General features: G+C 34.6%; 1 protein-coding gene across 10 annotated transcripts in view; it reads right to left on the reverse strand.

Annotated features, from left to right (window-relative positions):
* The window catches only part of LpR1 (Lipophorin receptor 1), a 239,890-nt gene that overhangs the window by 39,764 nt on the left and 179,542 nt on the right, over nt 1–20,584 (reverse strand). For 2 of the 10 annotated variants that reach the window (XM_074101454.1, XM_074101448.1), the window contains exon 1: nt 6,466–6,625. The exons of the other annotated variants lie outside the window; for them this stretch is intronic. The gene's annotated coding sequence lies outside the window, so the exon portion shown is untranslated. Of the gene's footprint in view, nt 1–6,465; nt 6,626–20,584 lie in introns of those variants that run through there. 10 annotated transcript variants of the gene reach the window in all.

Genomic DNA, 20,584 nt, shown 5'->3' on the forward strand with positions numbered 1-20,584 from the left:
CCGATAGGTAGCCCTAATTGAGCTTGACGTCGATGAATGGAAAGTACGGCACGACGGCTGAAAAACTTGTTCCACTAAGTAGGTCTTTCTCGTTGCGGGTCAAATGAGCCAAGTTTTCTTCTAGACTAACGTTTAAGGGATAAGAAATGTACGGAACCTTAATTTTTTTTCTCGAAAATAAAATCACCTACTGTAGATTCTTTGCTAAAATAATTAATTTACCTTCTTAATGCTTCTTTTACAAAAGTTTCTTCTACAGAATTCACACAAATAGGTAGGTAAACAATGCAATAAAGTGCTAAAAGTTAAACAATGACGTGAATCTCAGCCGTTGAAAGTTAAATGAAATGTTGTGGAAAATGTGCTGTATATAAAACGCGCCCCTAAAGCCTTCTAACACCATGCAAATTGTATAGATGGGTCGTAGCCGAGAATTAATTACGTATTGCTAACTTGAGGGAGCCGTCAATTACACCACACCATTATTCTATTCGGTTCGGACTTGACCGATATTTTAAGACAAATTTGCGGGAGTGAGACCGATTGTGCAATTAAACACCAATTTATTGTCGAATCGCATTTCGATTAACATGAAAATGTTCTCAGTATTATTAAATCGAGCTGATATTTCACATGAACCAGAAATTATAACTAGTTACGACAAAAAATAACGGGTCACGGTTTGAGTTCATGTAATCCATCAGGAGACCCATTTGCTCGTTTTCCATCCAGTCAAATAAAAAAAAAAAAAAAATTAAACCACCAGTGACCATCAGTGGTGTAGCGGTATAGCACGCGGTACGGAATACCGAGGACCTGGGTTCGATTCCCAGTGATGGTCTTATTTTTCTGGTTTTTCTGTGCATCTATATTTCAGTTTGTATTTACAATTTAGGTTTTACGGGATGACTGTAAAAGTAAAAATTTGGAATTGAAATAAAAAAAAAACAAAAAAAAACCAATCGTAATTAAAGTCGTTGCAAATATTTTTGATGTTAAACAGCGTGATCTAAAATGATACTATTCAGTTTCCTTATTGTGTGTCAATACGAAGTAATATTGAACGTAGTGCCCCCAAAGGACTAATAATAAGTAGAGTAGAAATATCACGCAACCTAAAAACACGAGGTAGGTGAGTACCATAATTTAGTAAAATCTATGAAATCTCAAGGTACCTAGAGCGCATTAATAGCAGGAGATACGAAAAAGTAGTGACATTCGAGCCAGAAAGAAATACAAACGATTAGGTATACCCATTAATTAATTCTCACGTACCATCAAACTCGGCTATGAGAAGCTTAAATCGCTTAAATTAAACTGAATCAATTTTATATATTCGAAAACTCACAACCTTAACTCACATTTCCAAAATAAACTTTAAGTAAAACACAATCTGGCTGAATTTTAAAATGAAAAAAAAAAAACGAATTATTTCAGTTTAATTTTAAAGGTACGAAATGTTGTGTACCTACGCTTTCAAGGAACATCTAGTTTTAAGCTGTGCGTATGCAAAACAGAGCAGGAGCGCTAATTTCCCTCAACCACAAGGAGCTTGGCTCGCGATTGCGAGACCGACAGGCATATAATTAACGACCTCTGTCAAATTCTCACCCATCAGTCTCTCTCCCTTGCCACGCCCTCTCCGTTGTAAATTCCCGCTCCAGTGGAACCGAACCAAAGGCTCCATTTGAAGGCCTGCAAACGATATCTCCTGTTCAAGAAATATAGCTCCAGCCTGGCCCTTTTTGATCACCAACCGTGAAATTTGTAATAAATTTCGTAATTAATGTGATATAAATCACAAGTTTCAATTAAATGGACGATCGAAGAGGTATTTGAATGAAAAAGAAGAGCCCAACATTTTATTAAGTCGATAATTTTTCAAGTACGAAAATTAGAATCTAAGCTACTCCTCTATCGGTTACGTTAATATTATTATTTTAGTGCTATTTAACTAATTACGTAGTACCAATTTCTATAATTTCATCAACATTCCAAAACGTACAATAAATTATAAATAATAATTAGCTAAAGTCAATAGATACGTTACCAAGATATCATAAGATCAATGTACACCTGTACACAAATTTGACGCGGCTTCAATAGATACTTTTGACCTCAACTGTGCATGACAATGTACTAAATAACCTATAAGATTTATTTAGAACTTTAAATTTACTACAGTTATCAACTTAAATGAAAAGCAAAAGTGAAAAGATGTACCATGACTACCTATTTTTTAAATAAATAAGTCACCTTTCTTTTCCATAAGACAATAACAGATTTTATCATCTACCTACCCTTTGAAATGAAAACGTACGAAAAACATCTCGGTATTTAATGTCTGCGCTTCCAGTAAAATCAATACTTGCCGAATTTCATCCGTTGAATAAAAAACAAGGTTTTGACATTTTAATTACAAGTTTTATGCGCGGAAAAGGAAGAAAAATACAGCGATCGGGCTTCCGGGAATACTCAGGATATATTATGGCGATTCCGGATCTTATAACGGCCGATGTTCCGTAAAGCGCATCTTCGCCGTTTTTTTAATACGAATTGCGAAATTAAAACTTTCCCTATTCCGCAGGGTACATGATGGTCGACGCGTACTATAAAATAAAAAGTTGTGCGATGGACTTTTAGTTTTTGTTTTTTGTAAGTATATTACTACGGCTTTTTAACTGTTATATAGACTTTCCAAGCACTAAACATGTAGCTAGAGTGAAACTGAAGTAATAAAACAAATTTAAGTGTATATTAAATAAGATAGATCTACCCTTGATCTTGATCACGTTTGTCATGTTTTAAATGAATTGGCACCTTTAAATAATTAAGCTGTAATTACCCTTCTTTGCTCTAATTTTACCGTAATTTGTCGCTCCTAAGTTCTTAATTACTGTGATTATCCTTTTGTTCCCTTACTTGGACTCTGTGAAGCATTTCGATAATCGTTAAGCTACTAACTACGCTAGCAAATAGCGGTAGCTACAAAACGCGTTTGTCTCGTGAGTGCTTGAATTGAGTGCTAAATTATATTTGTCGTACAATGAACATGTTAATTTTCTGTTACTTTGAACTTAAATTGAAATTGATTATGAGTGATTCAGTAGCTAGAGTATTTTTAAACTTACAACTAGTATGTTTCGTGTATTTTTCACAAAGCACTTATGTCGGGAGTTGCTTTTCGCTCATGTTTAATCTTGACACTAAAATAATAATAATACTTTTCAGTCTGCTTCTACTTCTTCTAAGTCAACGCAATCAAAAGCCATTAAAAAAGGTGTTTTCATACAAATTGCTGTTATCGTACTGCAGCACAGGTATTTACGTATTACGCACCCTAATTGTTAAGTTTCTGACATACATAGTTACATTCCTAGAAAAACATAAAAAAGCTGCAATGCAAATGCAAAAAATATTTCCTTATGACTAAAGTAGACATATGTTAAGGTAGAGCTAAATAAATAACTGCTTTGAGGTCTTTGCATAAAAAAATATTAACTTGCAGGAGAGAAGGCATTCCAAGAACTACACTGAGTGCGTGTACTAGGAACCTACTGCGAAAGTTTCTACAGAAAGATTGAGGTTTCACAGAACCAGAACTTCTTTAGCAAATATTTTGGCACGTGTGGGAAAAAAAATTGGGTGGGTTTTTACAAATTCTTGGAAGGCGAAGTCACGGGCAAAAGCTAGTATCATACAAAGGTCCGCTGGATAAGAGAATTATATTTTTTATGTTGATATGATGTTAGATATTTAAATTGTAATAAGGTAAATCACATAACTTATCCGTTGATTACCTGTTTTAATTATTAGGTACTCATAAAGGGTTTGGTCACAAAGTAGTTGTATACTTGTGCCTAAGCAGCATTCTAGGTTGTCATCCCAGATAGAAACCAGCTTGCTCTAGAGTCCGGATCGAAAGCGCGATTTTGTAGTTTTTATGGCGTCTGCATGAAGGCCGGTAGCTAGTGCTGGTAAGGTAGAGCAGAGCAGCAATGCAATAGTTTACTATATCAGTGAACATAAATATTACGGTCATTGACTCGGCCTCAAATTACAGACATCATATCAAGAGAAAAATGTCCAATAACTAGCTGTCTATTTGCGTTATTGCAGATTAATTAAAGCGAACCACACTTTCATTGCCTACTAATAAATGCGAAAGTTTGTAAGTCTGTTTATTTGTTTGTTACCTTTGTTGATTTAGATAAAATTCGGTTTACAGATAGTTTGAATCCCGGGTACATAGGATGGTTTTTATCTCGGAAAATTGCATAGTTCCCGCGAGATAATGATAAACGAATTCTACGCAGACGATGTCGCGGGCAACAGGCTAGTATGTTATATAATTTTAGACCTAGGCGTGCTCGTGCCTAATTTATTAACTATTCTAACACAGACTTTGATGTCACTATCTAGATCCATGGTCTGTGAATCCTGACATAAAATACGGTAAAGAATAAGAGTGATACCAGTCCATATTCATGAAATAATTATCATAGCTCGGACAGGTCATCGCAAAAACATTATGGAAGTGGAGATTCAATGGAGTCGTATCGCCAAAGATTATGATTATCTAAAGCGGATATAATCGTAATTCAACATTAGACCTATTTTACGTGACAATTTTACTGTCGGTGACATATGTCGTGTGATCTCTTATTTGTATCTAAATTTAGTGAAAATTATGTTGTTGTTGTGGTGAAACAAATTATTTTTCTCAAACATGCTATGTAATGTTTATGTTGTGTTCCATAAAACAGGCTTCAAAATATACTGTTGCAGGCCTGCAAGACAACAGTCTTTTGTTAAAATGCAAAACGTCAAATATCCACGATAAAGGCCATTATACACGACATTATACGCACCCAATATCATATTTCAAAGAATCTAATTGCTTTAAAATTCCAGAGAAATAATGCGTTGTTTGGGAGAAACGTGTCAAAATGGTGTTGTAGAGCGCCATCCTGCTCTGTCTCGTTTTTTTTCCCGTTCTCGTGGTTCACTTTTATATTATAGATTATTTTACTACCTAATGGATGAGATTTAAAGATGAGATATTTATATTATTATATATTATTATTATTTAATTTATGTTTTAGATCAACTAACTAGAAAGAAAAAAATAATTTAAATTGATATCAGTGGTTTACCAATCTTTATTCGAAGTTTCTACACTCTCGACAGGTTAGTCGTAGCCGTCGATTGAGGATTACTAGTTAAAATAAACATTTATGGCGATTTTTTTAGGAAAATAGTGCGTTGGTTCCCCCTTGCCTTCCACACCGCATCGATAGTCCGGAGTTAATTCTTTCACATGAGGTCCCTAAGTCGCCTTTTCCGATATCCTTGGAAAGAGATGGATCTGTCCTATTCTAAAACTAAGCGCGGCAAAGACTAGTTTACCGATATATATCTAATTAAAAATAGAAATCGTAAAATACTTTTATAGTGTTATTGAGAATGTATCTCGACATCTAAGCTGATTGAATTATTTTCGAATTAACCAGCATCAATTAATGACGATTCTCTTTGTGCAATGAAATGCTAATTTTTATTGAATAGGAAATCTTCCTTTAAGAACATCGGCTTCATTTAATGAAAACAATACGGAACAATAGCATACTGTGAGGCAATCAATTCTCCATTCCGCTTTTCAATACACGTATTTAAATATAGATACAGGTCATTTTTGTAACAAAGGTTTGAAATGAACCAATGGAAAACACATTTGATTACAATCTTGTCCAAATTTCATTTCAAAATGTTATTGTTCAATGAATTGTCACGCCTCATTATTATGACTACTATATTTGGTGATGATAATAAACTAGGCCGTCGTTGCATATTTTTGTGATCAAACTTTTCGCTGTTTATAAATAGATAGCGGTCGATAAAGACAGGCGTTTCTATCTTCAAGACGTAGACGTATCCGTCCAGATTTATGAGATAAATCGTTTAGATAATGGTCGGGTTTCTAGTTTATTACCATGCCTTGGAACTAATTATTATAATTGTTCGAAGCTAACCTAGGAAATTATTTCCATAAAACGGTGAACCTATTGGGTAATCATAACAGGCATAATAATATCTAATTTTTGTTTTGACCCAAATAGGTCTAATAGGAATAGACGTAGGTTTAACTATGGTTTTTTCCCATGTTTAATTTGTTTTCTTGTTTTGGCTGACTAAATTGTGATCATTTTATTTGAAATGACTTTCTACTAATTTCCATATGGGTCTTTAAACAATATTAATGCATTTTTTTATCCGTTTTCTAGATTTTAATACGCTGGCATGTGTTCACTTTTTGGTTGAGACAAGATCATTTCATTTATATTTCATTTATTTATAAAACATCCGGAAAAACTTGTCACCATTGTCATCCGAAAATAATTTATTTTACTATCAGATCAAAAAAGGAACCGTTAAAGTCACTTGTACACTTTTATCACAACAAACCTCCAGCACGACAACAAAACAGCAGAATAGATGAAGTGTAAGTAAAGGCCGTTGCGTAAATAAATAAAATGCTGTCACGTAAACCGTTGGACGTGAAAATACGCGAGCGTCACGCGTCCGACCGCGCCGGGGCTGGGGACGCGAATGCGAGGGGAGAGATCCAACGCAGCTTCCAGCCTTACCCTCCAGCACCCCTCCACCCCTCCACTAAGTCTGATAACCTGCTACTTCGGAAGTCACTAAACTCCGTCATGAATGTCACCCAGGCAGCCACAGACGACTTGTGAAAGAAAATGTGATTTTTATTGAAAAGGGGCCGCTGCTGCGCCACTAACCTTCCTTTGTGTGAAAATCGATGCTATATCGCCTATTAGATGTTACGAAATCGTAATAACTCACAGGCAACAACAATGCCTGTGCCAGTAGAAAGTAACACCTCAATAATGGTCAAAATGCGAACCAAAATTAGACTAATGCAGGTACATAATGAACAAAATATACAGTTTTAATCTAGGCAAGCGAATGCCGTTTTTGAATGAAAGTAGCATGCATCGGCGGGCGTGGCGTGAAAATATTCGGTGAACAAGTCGAAAAAAAGGCGAATGAAAAATGTGGACGAGTAGGTACTAAACATTTCGACAACCCTTTGTGAATCTAGTCGTTACTTCGCCACGCAACTCTAGTCAACGTGACGTTTCTAATTTTAATTCAAGTTGCTAAACTAGTACATCCGAGGCACATGCAGACTTGTCTATGCAATCGATAATTTTGCTACAAAAGATAGAAAAATTTACAAATTAATAACTAATTTGGTTTGTTAACATCCACCTCTTCTGAAAACCACTGGGCAAGTTAGTTATTCCAGTTTAAGTTCCCCTTGAGCACGCAGTGTATGTATGACCCAAAATTAAAATAGCACAGACTGTATTAGCTAATGTTTTTAACTTACGTGATTTTCACTCGTAACTACTGCCTGATTAATTAATTAATATAAGAGTGATAAGTCCCAGTTGTGGTAGTAGTTATGAGCTAAACCTTGTTTTCAAAATCTGTATTCACACTTTGATCCATACCTCAGTGAGAATGACGGATGTTTGACTAATTTAGGAGTAAGTATGTAAGTGCCTATATAAAATTACTAGCACTTAAAGGTAGCTGATGCAACGAACGTACATTGGTGGCGAGAAACCTGCCTCGCAGGCAGAGCTTTCGACAGGCTGCGTACCTATACGCATTCGTACAAGTGTGTCTGATGCAATCAATCATTATAAAGGCATCAGTAGGAGCTTGCACTTTACTCTTAAATGCTAATGACCTCACGTTTGCTTCCCCGTGAGTAGGAACATTGATTATTTTTATAGTAATGACACATGACAACATGCATAATAATGATTAAAGCTGCCATTTATTATTTTTTATATCGTGTTATTAAATTATATCAATGAATAAATAAAAGTTGTTGTGATTTCTTTTGCATGTTTTAATCTAAATTATAAATCGTTTCATTTAGAACAACTATCGTAGTGCGAGAAGATGCAACCCAACACAAAGTTATAATGTATTACGTAATCTGACCCTAAAATTACTTAAAATAATATCTTTTGTATTAGCCATGTTACTGCGTAAATTCAATCATATTTCCGTAAATATTATGATTACAATCTTATGTCTTATCATATTGAAAACACTAACAACGATCGTATCGACCAACGTCATTTACTAATTACAACTTGTCGATATACAATAATAAATAAGTACCATGATCATGACGCGTATTTTTATTTGTTTTCACTTCTCATGCTCTTAAAATGTTACTTTAGTCTCTGCATATCGGGACTAAAGCTCCTTTTTATTCTCTAGAGATAAAAGTTTTTTTTTTAATTTAAGTTGGAAACCTCTAAACAGCCAACACGGTGTTTGTGAATGGAGGATTTTTAGGGCGTGGAAATAACCTCAAAATGCGAACTGTGCAAAAATATTTAAAAAAAAACACGATTTAGTTTTGTGAAACACAATTAATGATTACGAATATGAATCTATTCAATTATATTAAGGATTAATTCATTTTATTATGCATAGTCCAATCAGTTTTAAAATAGTTTTTTATTTTTAAACTGTTGGCTAAATATGCAAGCACATCTTCACGTCACGTCAAGCACTTCATCTATACATATAAAATGCTTTGTCCTGAATGACAGCCTAAACCGCTGATCGTAGAGACCTGAAACTTGAAGCGTGTTTTCTTTGTATGACGTAGGCATTCAATAAGGATTTTCCGAAATTCTACCCCTAAGGGGATGAAAAAGGGGAACAAACTTTGTATGGGACAACGTGATTCCTTGGTCCAATCTACTTACTTCAAATTTTGCATAAACATTCTTTAACAGAATTAATGGAAGACCTGTTTCATATTTTATTGAAATTCATCCCCTAACGGGGTTAAAAAATGGTAAAAAATTATTTTGTGGGTGATTTGCTTCGAAGTTGATATCATACTCCTTAGTACATACTTTTTATTTAAATTACATTTTATTCTGATACGTTTGAAAACTCAATCCGATTTTATTCAAAAAAAGGTTGAACTCACATAAAAGCTCAGTGCAATGCAAATACTCTTTAAATTGGAATATTTCGAAAGTCAAAGTACTATATTAGTACCGCATTTGAAGGTTTCTAAGCTTTAAAGAAGTCATGTACTCATGTACTTTTAGGACACGGCCTCATAGGGACGTAGAGTTCGAGTAGATTTGGCAAACTGATTTAAATCTGGTAACAGTTCAATCATTTGGCACTGACATTCTGCTCATTCTGGCCAGGATCGTCTCCGTAGAAGGGAACTCCTCAAAAGTTAATGGCATAAACAAAAAAACTCTACATGATTGTTCAGTTTCAATGACAATGCGTTTATATAATATGTAGACACCACCTGATGCTGCACTAAAGGTCTTCTGCTGCTCATGACGGAACTTCTCAAGAGTTGATAGCACAGAAACGAAATTTTACATTTACGTTCAGTTTTGAAGTACACATGACTCGATGAGATAAAATATGTAGCTAAAAAGATGAAAATAAAATAAAATGGTAAAAAAGGGTTTTCAAAAACAAGCTACAACACTATTACTTATTCTGTGCTATTCAGTATTCAGTATTTATTTATTGCAACACCTTTTACAAAAAATTATAAAAAATGATGCCCTGTTGGGGCGCGGCAATTTTAAAATTAATTACATTAATTAACTTATACATAACATATTATGCTATTTTAACCTCATTTATTTTTTAGGAAGAGGTTTAAGGAACACTTATAAATTAACTTTATATAATTAAAGTATCTAAATAAACTACTTATACATTTATCTACAAATAACAAACTTTGAACTTATGTGGTATCACAGAATGAATAGATAATAGGACAAGTAATACCTAGTGCAATGAGATCATCTTTAATGACAATAATAATAACAGTATAACTATTTTTCTTTATTCTTCTAAATATTAATTTATACTGTAGTAACATTTCTGAGTTAAAAAATCCTTTAGTAGTCGTATAAATATATTATTTAGGTGTGCTCTAAAAACGAAAATAAACATTAAATACGTCAAACCTATCAACTCATTACATTACGTAACATAATAATTTATCTATAGATAACTAACCTAAACTTCACCATGACTGACTGACTGACAGACAACGCGTAGCCTAAACTACTGGTGATAGATGTACTTGAAATTTGGCATACATAATGTAAGTACCTAAAGTATTAGAAAAAAAGGAAAGATTCTAAGGAAAGATTTTTAGAAAAGTCCATGGGATAGGAAATTTCTAAACTTTGTTTTTTCTTTGGTTATTGGGGGTAATCTCTGAAACTACTAAGCTGATTTAAATATTATTTCTTTTACAAATAGAAAGCTACACTATCCCTGATTGATAAAAACTACTTTTCTTCGGAAAAATGCAATATATCCGCGGAATAAAAATAAGTGAATTAAATTTCGGGTTAGATTTAAATAATAGAAATCTGCAACTACAATGTCTTTTATTGACAGTTAAGAATGTTAAAATATACAACAGTAATATAACAGTAATTCATGTCCCGTGGGAACTTTACAACTTCTCGGGATAAAAGTAGATTATTATGTCAATCAAAAACTGTGCAGCTTTCTATTAGTGAAAGATTTATCTCGAGGGATATTTTTTAATTTTCCCGAGGAAAAGTAGGTAGCCAATGTTAGTCAAGAACTGTAGCTTTCTATTAGTGAAAGTTTTTTTTTAAATCGCTCTAAAGAGTCATATTCTCTATCCCGCACAGTTACGCCAAGTTTAACGCAAGCCAACAAAACCGCGCAACAATTTGAAAACATGGCCTTTCCATTACTCGAGCATACACGTTTTTAAAAAGCAACATAGTAATTTTGAACAGAACATTGTTTTTTTTCCTCGCATTCAAAGTGAAAAGTAGAGTGTTTAACGCGAGACTAAACAACCATAATGCCTTGTTTTAGTCCCTTGTTGAACAATCTACTATTATTATATTTTTGTTGTCACGATAAAAATAAAATGTTTTCCTTCTTTCTATTTTTTTTTCACAGTTTTGTATATTTTCGAGTAACTACAAAATAATATATCTGAAAATTATAAAATCTTCTGAATCTTTGATTAAAAAAAAGTATTTTAAACACTCAATAAGCTCTATCATTGATATGATTTTTTTTATTAATTTTCTCCTAAAGTAGCCCTCATGCCTAAAATTCATTTATTTAGGGCATCGACTTACACAGTGTACCAAATTTCAACTCAACTAGTTCAGTAGTTTTGGACCAAATTATCTGTGACAGATGGGTACGCGAGTGATTCTATAAGGGTTCCGTTTTTCCGTTTTGCGGTACGGTTTCCTAAAAATAGTAAATTTTGCAGATTTATAGCCTTTAATGGTGTAGATTTGATAGTAGGTACTTGTGCAAAATACAGCTACGCCGTCATAACGGAAACAAGTATTATTTACCTCTATTAGCTACGCTTTTAGCCCAATGCATTGAACTGACAAAGTATACCTAATTTATTGAATAAGGCGTTACTTTGCGGAGGTCCATATCAATGAACTAAAATAATTTCGTTGCTCACTCGCGACCTTAAGATAGCTAAGCTTATGCAAAATAAAATGCGGTGAAGGAAAACATCGTGAGGAACCCTGCACAAACCTGCGAAGCAATTCAATGGTGCGTGTGAAGTTCCCAATCCGCACTGGGCCTGCGTGGGAACTATGGCCCAAGCCCTCTTGTTCTGAGAGGAGGCCTGTGCCCAGCAGTGGGACGTATATAGGCTGGGATGATGATGATGATGATGATGCAAAATATGCGTTATTTTGCATAAGCTTAGCTATCTTAAGGTCGCGGGTCGTCGTCGCGGCTTAATGGTTCAACCGCTATTCGTGGCTGATTGGTGGAAATTAGACTTAAAAGCAAACCGGTAGCTTATCTGTGTTAGGCACAAAATTGCATCACCGCAATAATTATGGACGGAGAATGCAGGTCGCTCCTGGCGCAGCAAAACCTTATTCATTTTTGTTAATAGCCCGCCACCTTAAAATTAAAAGAGACCGTACCAAATTTTATCGATTCCGCTAATTTATTTAATTTCACAGTTCAAAAAAGATTACCCACTTCTATATATAAGTTTTAATGCCTAATATATGAAAAATCATTTTAATTGTATGAACTACTTTTTTCATTGCATAAATTTATGATGTGAATTATTCTAAAAGAAGTTAAGAATATTACATATTTACAGACCGTTTTGACGTCCAGAAGACGGGCTGAAAAAATTACACAATATTGTTGTGAAAGTCATCTCAGTAATGTATGAATCACTTTTTACTTTTCTCATACGTAATATAAGCATTATGCAATGACTAAAAAAAAGCATTTGAGTCAGTAAATTTTTGGTGAAAATGGACGAAGAATAGTAAGAAAGGGTCTGGCAGGCTAAGCTAACAAGAGAGGCCCTCGCAAGGGATTTAGTTGTAATTTGAGGTGCAGTAGTGGCAGGACCTAAGAACACCGTATGCGTAATATCAGCCTTCGATCTTTTTTTGTTTTTTCAGAAATTTCCTCAAGGAAGGGAGTTCTGCGCCATGTTCTTTTTTTGTATAAAATGGCAAACTCGCAGGTAACCCAGTATAATTAAGTAGGTACAATTTACGCAAACAACACTAAACAGGATAAGTTAATAATGCCGTGATGTGAGACTGCTGTTTAAGTGCGCTTTTCCTCTTTTTTGCTGCTCGTTTTCCCCGGAAAAGTTTATTAAAGCAATTCATCTATAATTTATCTCACTTACAGGAGTCCCCCAGTAGGGGACCTACGACCATATGGATCATTTTTATGAAGTCCAAAACTAACTCAAATTATATCCTAAAAAAACCTGTAACCGGTGGTTTGGGGTGTTCTCGCTTTACTCAAAAACGTAAATTGATTTTCAACCGACATAAAGAACGAGTACGTTATTTAATTAATGTTTACCGAAAACTCGATCTTCGTGGTCTGAATCAGATTTTTTTTCTTTAAAGGGGTAGGTACTTTCGAAGGATTCCCAAAAATTTGACACTTAATCACTTAATCACGCAGCAATATACCTACGAACAGAAAACTTCAAAGTAATAATACTAAGTAGGTACCACCAACTGGATACAATTAAATATTTCTTGGCGTATATTCCATTCATCCTTTCTCAAAAATGTCTTAACTTATGATGATGGGGTGTTTATTGTGCGTTAATACTTATCACACGTGAACCGTCGGTGTCAGACTCATACGCGTGTAGACGTCACTCCGGAGCAATGAGGCTCGTCCTGACACTTGACTGACTTCCTCGTTAATTTGTAACGCTACTCCTGTGTATCTCTCCCAAGCGAAAATATCCCTTAACCGCAGCGTAAGATACGCCAACCGAGTGCAAAATTCGGCGTACGAATTACGAAAGGGCTGTGATATTACTCGGAGTTTACATTCGAGATAAAAATGTCTAGCATGACGAGGCTGAACGGATTTAAAGAATTTAATCGCGTCTCGAGGCTAATAACTAACACATTTTTTTATGAATAGCATAGTAGACAAATGAGCATGCAGGTCAAGTAAGTAATTGTTGTTAGTATAGATGGACATTTGCGACTCCGTGGAAGAGTTAACGCAGCCGCCTCAATCTTGCTAGTTTTCTTTCTTTCAGTAAAAAAATAGGAAAGTAATAACTATTGTTTTAGGCATCCAATATAACTAATTAGGCACTGGTTTACTCATGTGGTAATGTAACAGATAATAGTCCAATAGTTGCGGATCTATTCCATATCCTTAGTCGTGGAGAGCGTCGTCGCGAGTCACAGCGCAACAGGAGGTTTAATAAGACGAAAGATTTTTTTATATTTTAAATGCATCTAGCATAAATTTACATTCTAATATTAAGGCTTCCTATTCATCATCAAGCTTGTTTACGCTCTACTTCCAGACAAAGGTTTACTCTCGCAATCAGAAAATCTTTAGTTCCATAAGGGCCCATGTGTGTATAACTTCACGCACAGCATGAAAAGCCTTAATTCCTTAGTTGATTAGTACACGATTATAATTTATAACCAAGGAAAAATGCATTATATTTTACATTACACCAAAATGTTAATTCATATTACATTAACACTTTATTCTCTAGTAATCAATGAAAATGCCGCGAGCTAAATGTCAGCGACAGCTGTTGCCCATGTCAATTCAATAAATGTTCGTTGCGCTCGCATACTTAAGTATATTGTAGCCATCACATTCAGTCTAATGCATTTAGACTAAGCCAATTATCATGTATTATAAAAATTATAACAATCTATAATTGTAAAAGAGTAACGTGGTTAACTGATAGACAAAACACAAGCTAAACCACTGGGGTTAGAGATTTTGGTAGACATGTATTTTGGGTATCATTATCATAAAGGTGCACTACGAGTAAGACGAGACTTTTGAAATATTATGTAGATATATTTAGTACAGTAACATATTTAATTTACACTATGAACAAGTAATTCACTGTAAATAGTACCTAGTTGACATCACGCGCCGAAACAGTTCAGTAACATTGGAAAAGTGTAAAAGGTCTTGTGGCTTAAGATGTCTTTTCCAGCAATTTGTTCTACGAGCATGGAGCATTGGCTCCGACTTTCGGTCCCCGCAGATTTGCTCAGCGCTCCAAAAGAAGATTGAGAACTATAAACGCGGGGTTCCAACGGCATCCTTGTGGATTAACGCGAGTCGAGTTTTATTTTCTATGAAAAGTGTCTGTAACACCAGCGGGTGCCGAGTCGATGTTCCTATATTAAAAGAGCTCGTTGGAAATATACTTTAATATAAGTTATCAGATATCGTACGTCACAGTTGGTAGTAAAAATCGAATACATTAAAGTGGTGGCGTTACCTACCTACTAAAATTAGTTGAACCTTTCGCCTTAATGAGATAAGTGAATATAGCCTTTGAACTAAATTAATGCGCAAAATTAAAAACGTACGGCATGATATCATTGCCCTATTATGTTTATCGGTGCGACTAATGGGCTGGACATACATATTATCATAAATAATTATGAACAGCGCAAGCTATTAAATTAAAAAGTAAACCATTTTCTATCATGAGTATCACCTCGTTTAATACTTATTGGGGCCATTGTGCTAAAAGTGCAGTAACAAAGTAGATTACTAATACGAATTATATTCCTCGATAAGAACCGTCCAGTAAATCATGACCTACATTGTAAAGATATCTAACGTTCTACAAATGGTGGGCACTTACTCGGCAAGCCTGCGAGTGGACAGTTGACCGACTAAACTGCAAATTGGTCCGACGTTACGATGGATGAAATAGTGACTTCAATGAAATACACATTTTCTCAGATTTTTGGAGCACAGTCGTTGCAGACGGAACTTAGTATTACAAGGAGGCTACACGTTAAAAGCACCAATGTACGCCGAAGAAACGCCCGGCAAGAAGTTAGCTAGAAAGAAATTTCTTGAACTACAGTGTCAGACGTGCGGACAAAAGTTGGTCTGTCAACATGTGGCTAATGAAAAGCGATGTGCTGCTAACGAAGACAGAGCGCGGGCACAATTGGACTAGTTTTGGAAAAGATTAACTCTCAGAGAATTCCGTGTCAAGTTCCAGGAGCCAATAAATTGTTCGCGACACGCTCCCGAATGGTAATGAGTTCGAAAAACTCGCGTCAGCTAGGGAAATATTGTTTGTTTGTCGACGTGATACCTCCACGAAGTTGACAAACGTGATGAAAAAAATATTGGAAAAGTTTCTGCCGCGAACTCTTTAACGACGAGGGCAAAGATGCGGGCGACGCGCTGCGAGCAGTCTGCTACATTCTATTTTCTATCTTTCGCCATATGGCGAAACACGACGGTGGTGTGTGACGACTAAAGTGGATTAAGGTGGTATAATAATCTCCATTTGCCGTGTGTTGAGATTCCATTTGTGTAAGCCGCGTTAAACAGTAGCGATGCATTGAATGACCGAATTTCCGCCGTTGATAATAGTATCTAGTAGGTCATAGGTCGTTGCGACAATACTGAACCATTTCCGATGCTAGCATGTTAGTACCGATAATGTATACGCAAAATAGTAGGTGCAATCCTCATTTATTTATTTTATTTGAGATTTTTGAGAATGCTCTTGGCTGATATGCAAATTATGTCGTCAAAATTTAAATTAGGCGACTGCTTGCACAGCACATTATATTGAACACAAGAGAGTTCACTTAGGGCTTCATAATGGCGTTCATGGACGGACTGAAAGAAAATTAATTTATACTTACGTCGACCAGCTTAGGAGAAAAATTACAAAAGGTAATTAAACAAGACGTCCTTCTTCATTAGCCACGCTCGGACGCCCTTTGTTGGCTCTAATTAATTTATATTTGTGTATAACAGTAGCTGTTAGTTCACCACCTTGTGAGTATACCTAATAGCAAAAATTATACCAATCGTTTAAAAAAGCCTTCATTTGTTACTCTATAAAAAATTGGCCAAGTGTGAGTTGAACTTGCGCACTAAAGGACACACAATATTGAATGATTCACCTTGTTATTTTAATTTATATTTGTTTTTATTTTACAGTCATAACCAGTTTATTTGTTTAATACTAGCTGTTACCTGCGGCTCCGTCTGCGTAGAATGCGTTTATCAGTCGGTATCCCGCGGAAACTGGTCAATTTTCAAGGATATAAACTATTATGTCCTTTAGAAAGAAAGAAATAAAAGGTTTACAGGTTTCAAACTAGGTATGTCCATGCTAAATTTAATTGCAACCAATGTGACATGTCAACAAATATCTGCTCGTATAAATAGAATTCTAATAGCTAAAATGAACTTCGTATTGTTTTTTTATTTTTAATACGTACGTACGTTTAACTCATTCGCATAACAATAAAAAACACAGTATTATCAGGCGTTACTGAAAGGCTTCTACGATTAATATGCTTGAAACGCCGGGGTAAAAAACCGATACAAGACCAATAATGTAATTTTTATCACAATGGTCAGGAAATAATTGACACCTTCTGATATAACTGCATCATAAATAATAACATTTATAATTCTTCATTAATACGGCAGTAAGTAATGTTTTAGTTTGATTAAGGTTGAAAGAGGTAAAATAATATATTGAAAAATAAAATTATCTGGTACAGTCAACTCCATTAATATTGGCACAGCGGTGTGCAAAATTATCTGACACGTCCTGTACCGGCCCTAGAAACAGAGTCGTATCAGACATTTATGTCCACTTTGTTGTGTCACAGAAGTGACAAGTAGTTGTGTCAGATATTAGTCTTGGTGACTGTACCTACCTAATTTGGGATAAAAAAAACTCATCTTAACCTATTAGGTCTAGTGTGGGACATCGTTAGATAGGTCTTTTAAAAGCATTATAAGTTTGCTAGGACCATTTTCCGATTTAGGGAAAGGCTGTAAAGTGCTAAATTTAGAAGGAAAAATAATCACAACTTTAACAAGTTAGCGAGTAATAGCCGATCAAAACGAATTATGCATTCAGGCATGCTGATGCAACTCCTTAGAGGTTACCCCTTTGATTCCTTCCCGTTTCAGGAAGAAAACATAGTTTTAAAATAATTCCTACTCTTTTTAATAAATAAACATGAGCCGAATAAGAATATTTTTACCAAGAAAACAAATCGATTACAGAAGGTAAGCGGATCACTTCAGAACAAGCTACACCCACACTGCTCCACTGTTTGTAATTGTAAAGAAAAGGTAAGACAAAATATATTTGAAAAAAAAAACAATGATCACACCTGTGCAAAGCTAGGGTGGACGGCTAATATAAATTTAAATCAACGGGTCACTCGCATTTGTAATGGGAATATAAAACATAAACGCGTCGAGAAAAATATGAACACGTTGGGCATACGGTTTGCCGCATACCTACCAAGAGGAGTATTCGTGGTCGAGAATACGGTCTATCTCCTCTACGAATACGTGATTGACTCGTGTATTTTATTTCAATTACTATGTACCTACGTCCGAGTTTCATGGCCGAATTTATATTAAATAAATAAATAAGACTGATACTTTTAAAAATAATAACTACGGCTCGTTTGTTTCTAAAATTTGTGAAAACCAACTTCGTTTTGTCACAGAAAATCAAATGTAAATTTTCAGTGATCACTGTAAGGAAGCAAATTACCTACGCATTGCATTGAAATGAAACGAAAAAAAAATGTTACAGCGAATCTGTTAATCTTATTAGCTTTGTATCAACCGAGAAGGGTGTGAAAATGCTAAGATAATTAAGCATCTGCTATATAGTATGATAACAATGGCCAGATATAGCTGGAAACAAAGGAAGAGTTTCATTAACACAGGGGACGGTGTCCGGAATACATACAATACATATTATGATTAAAGCGCCAGAGATTGTAATCCCTTCTGTATTTATTAAACCTGTTTATCGGGGACATGTTTTGTAAGTCCGCTTATGAAAATACGATTATTTTCCTTCAATCCGTCCATCCCTCTTTTTTTTAAGTAACTTATTGACTATTGTAATTAGTAAAATCATTCGATTTTTCCCAAAGTTAAGTAGTAAATGTTAGTCGAAGGTTATCTGTTTTAATTATTTTAAAGTTTACCATTTTTTAAGTTCATATCAAGTTTTAGTTTAGGTACCAAACTACCGAATGGAATCAAGACAAAGTTCTGAAGCAAATCCTGTCAGAAATTCGCAGATACACCCTGATAAACAACAGGAAAACAAAACTAAGCCTTGAGTAGACAAAGTCTAAAATTAGGGTGAAATTAACCCTAAAATAGACCCAATTCATAGCGAGGACGCTAATCTCCCCGAGCGAGCCGACTTTCATTAGCATTTGTATAATTTCATTGGAGATCTTGCAATGAGGACAGCCATGAAACAGTAGCAAAATTAAAAGCAGTAGTGACGGATTGCAGTCAAGAGATTACTAGTAGTACATAGTAGAGTAGGTACTACAAAAAAAACGTAAGTTAAATAAGGCTCAACTTTCTTAGCAACTGTCATATTTTTGATGAAAAATACCAAACGATAGCAATGTTTTTTATGTAGAATTTCAGTTCTGCATGTAGTTATGAATATGTTATGCTATATAGACTTTGATAATAAAGGAAATAACTTGATCAATACACGGATTTGTGTCCCTTTCTTAAAAAATAACAATTCTGATTTGATACGTAATTTTTTAGATACAAATAAAACATTTAGCTTAAATTAGCTAGCAACTTCAAAAATAATACAAAAACCCAGTATTTTTTGCCAAATCATAGGTATTTAAATTGAGACGTTATCGTATGCCTATTTCGTATATCTCTACACACACATATTTATTGAATCAAATATTTGTATTATATTTTATATTCTACAAAAGGAAATAAAAAATATCAAGAATAAATATAGATCCTGGAAATCCGGTCCGGTTTGTTTATTGTTTCTACTTTGTTTGCTGTGATTTTGTCGACGATCTTGTTCTCGCCACATTTGTTGTCAAAGCCATTTGTGTAACTACCCATCCAGGAATTCATTTTAGGATTGTATAATTCTACTTTCGAAAATGTGAAATAATTTCTGTCAAAAACTATCTAACTAACTTAAATCACGAAAATAAAGTTATCTAGTGATATTAACATTTTAACTTGAATTGAATAAAGCCCGTTAAAAGCAAATACGTTTATTGGAAGTTTCTTAATATAGCATTTTTAACATCTATAATCTCAGTGAGCGATGCATTAAGGATACTTGGATGTGTTTGCTTTAAAAAGTTGCAGTCGATCATCACAAAAATTTAGTAAAAGAAAAACAATTAGAACTATTTGCAACAAAAAATGAATCTGGCCGTTAAAACTTCTAACATATCCTGATGATGAAAAGTCGTTTTTGTAACAGTCGAGTTGAACCCTAAAACTGAACGAACGGTAAACCCACATACATTCAATTTTGATCCAAATTATGTTCTCTGATCTGTTGGGGCAAAAAAATGTACCTAGTTATGTATGTATATTCATATTCTAACGCTAAAATCATTAATTAATCAAATATTATTATGTAAGTAATTAAATCCACCCTAATTTACAAGAAACAGTAATATATGCCACTTTCAAACTACAAAACTATTCAGCTAATGTTTTTCACGCATAGTTTATTTCCAATTAGGGACCCCAAAGTAGCTCGCATATTACTTTTTAACCAAGAGCAAATTTCAAAATGTCGCGGACCGTAATGGCTCCTAACTTCTTCTAATTAATGAATGCTATGAAATTAGATAACAATGAAGTGATTCAATTAAGAAGTTCCTCGTTATTTGCTTAGGAAATCTGCGGCAGCCGGTAGTCTCAATCGATAAATTGAGGAGAATAATAAAATTTACTAGAGCACCTTAGTTCGGACCTAGCATTATTATTTGTGCATGTAAAGTACCTATTTGTCATTCCTTTCAACCGCTAACCTTACATTTAGGTAACCCGAAAATGCAAAGATATGAGTACCTAAAATGAAATAGGTACCTTCGAACCGCACCGCATTAGGTACCGCATTGAATCG

This window comes from Choristoneura fumiferana, chromosome 18 (genome assembly GCF_025370935.1).
Source record: "Choristoneura fumiferana chromosome 18, NRCan_CFum_1, whole genome shotgun sequence".
NCBI classification, from domain to species: domain Eukaryota; kingdom Metazoa; phylum Arthropoda; class Insecta; order Lepidoptera; family Tortricidae; genus Choristoneura; species Choristoneura fumiferana.